The 8,767-nt window shown below is 39.7% G+C and overlaps 1 non-coding gene across 1 annotated transcript; it reads left to right on the top strand.

The window, feature by feature from the left end:
- Positions 1-6,717: 6,717 nt before the first annotated feature.
- TRNAS-GCU (transfer RNA serine (anticodon GCU)) lies at positions 6,718-6,799 on the top strand. Its single transcript has one exon. It is a non-coding gene; the product is annotated as a tRNA-Ser (tRNA).
- The last annotated feature ends 1,968 nt before the right edge of the window (positions 6,800-8,767 follow it).

The following is an 8,767-nucleotide window of genomic DNA, read 5'->3' as shown; positions in this document are numbered from 1 at the left end:
CGAACAGGGGCAGCTGATTTGGGTGGATGCGGAGGTTGCGGCCAGGGGAAGGGCCGCGGGGCAGCGCGTAGAACTGATTATCAACCCAACTCCCTCCTCCGAGCGAGCCGCTGCTCGGAGTAGCGTGGTTCGAAAGCCACCGGAGATACCGAGGGCGCTCCTTAGCTGCTCACTGAGCAAATTTCGCTTTACAGCTTTTGGGTTGATATTTGGAAACTGGGTCCTAAAAGTGGCTTCCGGTCTTCAAAAAGCTTTGTTCCGCTTTTGATTTTTTGACACCGCGGGTTTCACACCCCACCCCTACCCCCAACCCCAGACTCAAACCACTCAAACTCGATTGCGTCTCCATTGCGCTTTGGGGAAAAATAATTTAAGATTCTCGCGTCTAAAATACGGCGTGATGGTTAAGAGCATGGCGGTGGAAACAGACCCGGGGAAAGCCTCAGCTCGGCCACTCTTTGCCGCGTGACCCTGGGCAGGCACTCACCTTCTAAGAGTGGTTCTGGGATTCTATGAATTAATGCACGGAAAGCGCTTGCGAGAGCGCTAGCCTGAGTCGGCGCTGTTTAGGTGTTTGCCATTATTATTGTTGTTGTTAACGTGTGAGGGATCTTGGAAGACAGAAGCCGGGAATAAAGTAAACCTATAGAGAGATCCCTCCCCAAACCCCGGCCCCTACCCCTGCAAGACCTCGTGGAGCATGTTAGGTTTCGTGGCGTCGCCACCAAGTTGTGCACCTCCACCTCCTGCACTTCGACACACACAAAGCCCCAGCTTAGAGCGTGCGGTCGTAACTACCGAGAGCCTTCAGACCAGTGAGCACTTTCTGCACAGGTTTGAATCCCATGAACGGTGATGTTTCTTCAATTTTGTAGTCTCATTTACTTTTTTTTTTTTTTTAGATTGTCGAGGAATTTCCGACAAATAGGGTATTAAGCCTCACTCAGCCTTTGCTTTTGTCAGCATAGTGTATTTGCTTATCTACTGACACTCTCCCTGACTATTTTATTAATTCTTTCTGTGCAGAGACGACAACATTTGGGATACTCAACGGAAAAAAACGTGTTAAACATATTATAACTTTCAACTATGGAAATGTAAAATACAAAAAAATGGGAAAAGCTCATATGATGTAGCCTCATATATCCATCACTCAACCTCAGAATTAACAATATTTTGTCAATATTTTATATATATTTCAAACTTTTTCCTCCTGCATTTTAAAGCAAGCATATAATTTTATTCATAAAAACTTCACTGTGTAAAAGTGAGAGCTTTTTTATTTTATTTTGAGAAATAGCATTTTAAAACATTATATATTAAAATACTATATCTTACTGCTTATTTACTGGGAATGTCTAATTTTTAAAATGGCTTTCTCTGATTTGTTTTTTCCTATTTTGATCAGTGTGTTAATTTTCTTAGAATCGACTTAAAGGATTAGGTGAATTACTTCATAGCACAAAGTTGCCAGGGCAGAATTTTGCTTACATGGGCAGCAAGATAATTTTCCTTCTATTGGCCAATGTTAAATACTGATCTTATCCCTATTTAATTTGAACATAATCAACAATATTGTTCAATAACAGAGTCACCTAAATATAATGTCTTTGACAGAGTGTGGTATTTCCCTCATCTCTCTGCTCTAATTGAATGCCTTGCACTTGTCTCTTAAAAATTTCCTTTCCCTGGATTTCACATAGTGCTCTTTATAATTAACCCAGAATATTACTTTGGTGAAAACATACTCTTTTCAGAGGTTTGCACCTAGGATCTTTAGTATTCAAGGCTCACCTGTCACCTTTGCTAAGAAGACGTCTACTAATAAGTTATTTTTATTCCAGTTGATGTGGATACGAAAAAATTTGCTGTCAAAACTTGTGCAAGATTGGAGATATTTTGTTTTTAAGATCTTATTCTTTTGACTAAACTAAATATGTACAACTTACCCTTGTGGTGTTTAGAAAAATGGACAAAATAAAGAATATATTTATTTAAAATGGGAAATAAGCCAAGGAATCAGCAAATGATTTCCTGTAAATTAGATTTACTCCAAGAAATAGAAATTCCAGAATATTAATCATTTGTAGTTAAAATCTTGAATGAGAGTTCCCCATGATGGATATAAATCTCATATTTCCTATAGTCTTTTGAAATAACAAATTCTTCTCCTGACTCAAAGTCGAAGGAAAAAACATTCTACTGCAGACGGCCTGCATAGGTTAGTTTATGACGAGTCTTAACGTGTAAAAGCAAAATTGTCATTTCCACAATACCTACCACTTCCTCAGTCTTTCCAGTTTTAATAAACACTACTTCCACTTGCCCCAGCACTCAAGCGAGAAGCAGGAAACTCATCATTTGTCCTTCCCTGTCACCAACTGTTTAGGTTTACCTGAGACTGGGGGGTCTTCCAGAGACATGGAACTTTCTGTGCTGAAACAGAAAAGTTCTTAGCAAACTAGGATGAATTGTTTACCCTACTCATTACTCACAGTGTGTGTCCACCATTTTATCTCCAATATATGTCTTGGACCCATCTACCTCTCTCCATTCCTATGCCACTCTCCTAGTCTGAGCCACCACCACCTCTCATGACAATTGCTGTGCTGGCTTCCCAGCTGATCTACTCACAACTATTTCTGGGCACCTAGTCTCTCCAGAACAGCTAGAATGATCTTTCAAAAAAATTAAACAGCGCTGGGAGCGGTGGCTCATGCCTGTAATCCGAGCACTTTGGGAGGCCAAGGTGAATGCATCATCTGAGGTCAGGAGTTCAAGACCACCCTGGCCAACACAGTGAAACCCTGCCTCTACTAAAAAAAAAAAAAAAAAAAAAAGCCAAGAATAGTGGGGTGTGCTTGTAGTCTCAGCTACTCAGGAAGCTAAAGCAGGAGAATTGCTTGAACCCAGGAAGAGGAAGTTGCAGTAAGCCAAGATCACACCATTGCACTCCAGCCTGGGGTCACAGAGTAAGACTCCATCTCAAAAAAAATTAAACAGGTCACATTCTTCCCTACTTATAAAACTTCAGTAGGTTCCCATTGCAATTTGGGTATTACAGTATTTATATCCTAAAGATGGTGTTTATTGCCTGTGAGATTTGGTCAATCTCTCCAGTCCCATTTCCTGACTGTCTCCCTTGTTCAGTTCTGTTCAGGTCACACTGACCTTCGCTCAATTTCTAACTTTCCCAGTTCATCCTGCTTTGGTACCTTCACACATGCTCTTCATTCTGCCTAGAACACTCTGTTTCACTTCTCCCACCCTATCTTCTACTCTTCTCTCAGGTTTTATCCTAATATCGCTCATTCACCCAAAGGATATCTATTTGGAGAGAACTTTTCTAATCTCTCAGTTACATTAATTCTCGCCTGTAGTTTTTCTCATGACATTTTGTACATTTTCCACATCTCTCAATAAAATTTGTGATCATGTATTTATTTGTGTTCTTTTTGTTTCATGTCTGTCTTCCCCACTATATTGTATAAACTTTGCATAGCACAGCACCTGGAATAGAAGAGGCATTTATTAAATAACTGTTGAGAAAACAGATATAGATGGTGTGATTTCATCACACACAAATACACATTTGTTGTCCAGTAGATATGCAGCAATCTCTCATTTTTCTGAAACTATAGAATGTTAAAAAATGATCTTAAGATAGTCCAAGATGGAACAGTAAATCCCCCAGACCACTTAGTGATTTAGCTACATTTGTTGGTGCAGGAAAGAGGAGAAAATCAGAACAGGCACAGAGGACAGTGAGATCATCTGAACGCTCTCAGAGTTGAAGGGTTAGGTGTCAGGTTACAAGGGGTGGAACTGAAACATGGGAAGCTAATGCACGGTGCTGAATGAGAATTCTGCTGAGACTTTGCTTCAAAGGGGTTTGTAATCAAATATCTTTTTCTGGAAATCATTTGTTTTCCCTGTGGAAATGGGAAATATACCCCAGATCTGCAATGAAAAAAGGAGGGAAACTATAGTCCTGATTCCCTGTAACTTAGTGAGAATTTAGAAATGAAGTTAGAAAGCTTTGGTAGGAAGAAAGCCCAGGCAGGACCTGGTGAAAAAAATAGCAATTAGAATCACTATGCTAGAGAACATGATTAAAAGAAGGGTTTCCACTGTCCTGAAGCAGTCTGTGGAATCAGACCCTTTATAGGTAGTGTCTGCCAGCTTGAACTGCAAGATGTTAGGGCAAAACTCCATCTTGTCCTACATAAAATGGTTTCATTGGTAAATCTAATGGTCATTTCTTAATATTATACTTTATTTCTCAGCTGCATTTGACTCTGTTCACTCTTATGCCTTAAATAATTTGTTTAAATTTATCTTTAAAAAAATTAATTACTAAGTAACGTATTCATCATGAAAAAAGTAAAATCTTGAAAAAATGTTTAATATAGAAAGTTAAAAAGCTTTATAGTCCCACTCTTAGAGATACCAGCTATTAACAAGTAGTATATATCCTTCTGGATTTTATGTTTATATCAAGCAGAACCTTCCAGAAGTCCAAAAGGTTCATGACATCTTCATTTTCAGTGTATAAAAAAAATAAATCCCAAATAAGATTTGAAAATATTGGGAATATTGAAAACCTTTAATTTCACTCTTAAAAAATACACAGTAGTTGTATGTATAATACATACACAGATATACATACACAATACTCCTTTAAAGATAACATGAAAAGTCTATGTTCAGAACCTTCATAAAATTGAGGCTGAAGCTAAATGCCCCTCACCAATATTAAATATCTAAACTCTCTATCATCGAAAACAAACAACAGTACTATACATACTGTTCTGTAACTTGCCTTTTTTTAAAACTTAGAAGTGGGAAAATAGGCTGGGCACAGTGGCTCATGCCTGTAATCCCAGCACTTTAGGAGGCTGAGTGGGGCGGATCACTTGAGGCCAGGAGTTGGAGACCAGCTGGCCAACATGGCAAAACCTCATCTGTACTAAAAATACAAAAATTAGCCAGGCGTGGTGGCATGTGCCTGTAATCCCAGCTATTCGGGAGGCTGAGACAGGAGAATGGCTTGAACTCGGGAGTTGGAGATTGCAGTGAGCCGAGTTCACCCCACTGCATGCAGCCTGGGTGACAGAGCGAGACTCCATCTCAAAAAAAAAAGAAAAAGAAAAAAAAAAAAAAAAGATGGGAAAATATTTACAAACTACTATGTATAGAACAGCATTATTTTTATTAATAATCACATACCACTTTAATGTTTTGCTTAATCATAATTTATTTAACTAAGTATTCCACTTTGGTGGACATTTGGTAGTTTTAATGTTTAACACGGGTGTGAGGAAAAAAAAGCCTCTCCCAACAAAGCTGAGAACAAAAGTAGGACATTTCACAGGGAGGAAAAAAAGCACCAACATTCTTCTGGTAGAAAAGAAAACTTTCCCCACCAAACTTCTGCACCAAATATCAAAAAGCACACAAACTCTAACGAGTTTAAGAGTCTTCTTTCCTTCCCTCCCTCCCTCCCTCCTTCCTTCCTTCCTTCCTTCCTTCCTTCCTTCTTCTTCTTTTTTTTTTTTTTTTTTTTTGACAGGGTCTCATTCTGTGGCCCAGGCTGGAGTGCAATGGCGGCAATCAGGGCTCACTGCAGCCTTTAAGCCCCCAGTGCTCCAGCGATCCTCCACCTCAACCTCCTGAGTAGCTGAGACCACAGGTGCGGGCCACCACTTCCGGCTGATTTTTGTAATTTTTGTAGAGATAGGGTTTCTGCGTGTTGTCCCGGCTGGTCTTGAAATTCTGAGCTCAAGTGATCCACCCGTCTTGGCCTCCCAAAGTGCTGGAATTACAAGCGTAAGCCACCGCACCCAGCCTCAGGCTTCTTTTCTTGATGATCATTTTATAATTGAGGTTATCAGAGCTGGAAGGAACGTTAGGGGTTACTGTTCTGCTTCCCAAGTTGGGTTGGATTTAGTGAGGTAGCTTAGTTAAGAGCCACAATTAGGACCATGCATCCTGACTCCCGCACCAGGGAGTTACCCACCCCACAGGCCCTTCCCAGTGTCGGCAGCAACTGGACTGAGCCAATCTTGTGCTAGACACAAAAAGATTTTCTTTCTTTCAGTGTCCTCACCAAAGCCAAGAGGAGCGCCACTGGGGCGGCTGCGCGCCTCTAATTTTTGTAAAAAAGCGTGTTCTCACCTATTGCTGATTTATCATAGACTGATCAATAACAACACCTAGAGAAAGTAACAAAAGAGAAAGGAGGGCATCTCCTGGCCCTCGGGCATATTACAGAAGCAAATGAAAAGGCATTACAGTCAGGTTTCTGGTACGTCACATAAAACAGGAATCTAAGGACAAAGTTTAGATTGGGAAGCAAATCAATCTCTCAAATGCAGAATAAAGCGGCAGAAGGACCCGGTGAAGGTCCCAGCGTGTGTCTCGAGGGGCATGCAGGTCAGCCAACTGGAGCCGGGTCAACAGCAAAGCAGCTGATTTGTGTCTACCAATGAATGCCGGCACTGGTTCAACCTATTATTAGGTATTTGCCAAGTAAGTTCACTACTCTAAGTGACATCCGTCATTTTTATGGTGGTTGTGAAATGTGCCTTAATTAAGACACCTGACTCAGAGTATAGTTATGGGGATTAAACCAGGAAAAAAAGATTAGATCGTGTTGCTACAAGACTCACTGGGAGCACTACACAGAGGAAGAAACAAGTTGTCGATTCTTCGTGCGACGAGGTGGCCGAGTGGTTAAGGCGATGGACTGCTAATCCATTGTGCTCTGCACGCGTGGGTTCGAATCCCATCCTCGTCGGCTGCTTTACAACCCTTTTGTTCCAGGAATCATAAATGATGTGGTAAGCACTTTATTTGGCGAATTCATTCCCCATTCACCAGCCATTTCAATAATTCCCTCTGATCTTTCCTGTTCTCTGCTTCTTTAGTAAAACTTGTCTTCGCTGTGAATGTAATTTGTTAGTTGATGTATTTGATTCATGTTTCACTCTCACTCAAATTTTCATTCCTTCACAAGTTTTACTTAGCATGATTCCCCATTGAGGCAACAATTGAAGATTCAATTGAGGGCTATAGAAAACCATTGCCTAAAAAAGTTAAAGGTACTTATGAAATCATAAAGAGTTACATACACAACATTATGTATATTGAACCATATGGGTTACTTAAGGCATTTTCAGCCTAATTGTATACTTCCACTGCAATTTTCATTTATTATCTTAATGCTAACTTTTAAAGCAGTCACTATTGTCTAAGGATCCCTGTCTTTGAAAAAGGAAGGAGAGTGAGAGTGTCTCGTAGAGATATAACAAAGCTTACAAATACATTCCATAGAACATTTCTAGTTAGTACTAAAGTATTTCCTCCTGAGAAAGGAAAGAAGAATGTCAATATTACGTAGTTTCTATTTGTAACTTCCATCTTGGCTGATCTTTTGAGAGAAAAAAAGGAACACACATAATTTTATTCAATTTATTCAATTATTTTCATTTTTAAAATAAGTACTGCATTCACATGATTCAAAAAGTATGAAAAGTTGTATAGCAAAGTTTTGTCACTAATTACCATTGCCACCAGTAGGACACTCTTATTAGCTTTCATGTATCTTTCCTGAAACATATTAAGACTATTATTTATAAGACTTGCATATATAAGACTACTAATCTCTCCAAGATATACTATTAAGTGAAAAAAGCATGATGTAAGACAATATATAAGACAATATATATAGGTGCTACTTGTAAAAAGCAGTAAACATACCTGTATGTGAATATATATATACACATATAATTTTGAATATAGCATTTTATGTGTGTGTCTATATTTACAATACAAATGTCTAGTAGATATACTGTGTCCTAGGCAATATTCATTTGTAAGATATTGTCAAATTTCTTCCGTATAAGTTGTGTTGATTTACCCTCCCAATAAAGTGAAAAGGAGGTCAGACCACACGTGCTTATGCAGCCCTTACAAGAGAGATTGTTGTTTCAACTAGCATTGTCCCAGATCATCTAAATGGAAGCTTAAATACTCACAGTGAGGAGGAAGTGATTGAGAATCCTGGATTCTCATAAACTCAGTGACCTTGGTTTATTTCAGATTTTCTGGGTAACTACTGGCAGTTTATACATTGGGCTTCATAAATATTCAATACTTAATGGATTTTTAGGCATTAATGGTGTTGAGCTTTGTGTGATTTGAGAGTACGACTCATTTGATTTTTTTTTTTAATGGGAATGATTTTTTTTCTTTTTTTTTTTCTTTTTTTTTTTTGAGACAGAGTCTTCCTCGTTGCCCAGGCTGGAGTGCAGTGGCACGATCCCCGCTCACTGTAAGCTCCTCCTCCCGGGTTCACACTATTCTCCTGCCTCAGCTTCCCGAGTAGCTGGGACTACAGGCGCCCGCCACCACGCCCGGCTAATTTTTTGTATTTTTAGTAGAGTCGGGGTTTCACCGTGTTAGCCAGGGTGGTCTCGATCTCCTGACCTAGTGATCCGCCCGCTTCGGCCTCCCAAAGTGCTGGGATTACAGGTGTGAGCCACCGCGCCCCACCGGGAATGAGAATTTTAAAGTGTCTTAAGTCAGAGGTCTGAAATTGGATCACTGGCTTCAAAGCATTATTAGCTTTTGGCCTGATGCGATGGCTATAATGCCAGAATTAATCTGTCTATAATTAATTATAGAATTAATCTGTCTATAATGCCAGAATTAATCCCTCTAACTCCTGCACTGTCGGTGTCCACAGAGCGGTAATGTGGTGTTA

The sequence above is a fragment of the Macaca mulatta genome, chromosome 4 (assembly GCF_049350105.2).
Source record: "Macaca mulatta isolate MMU2019108-1 chromosome 4, T2T-MMU8v2.0, whole genome shotgun sequence".
Classification (NCBI taxonomy): domain Eukaryota; kingdom Metazoa; phylum Chordata; class Mammalia; order Primates; family Cercopithecidae; genus Macaca; species Macaca mulatta.
The sequence above is the reverse complement of the archived record's forward strand: the minus strand, read 5'-3'. Positions and strand labels throughout refer to the sequence as shown.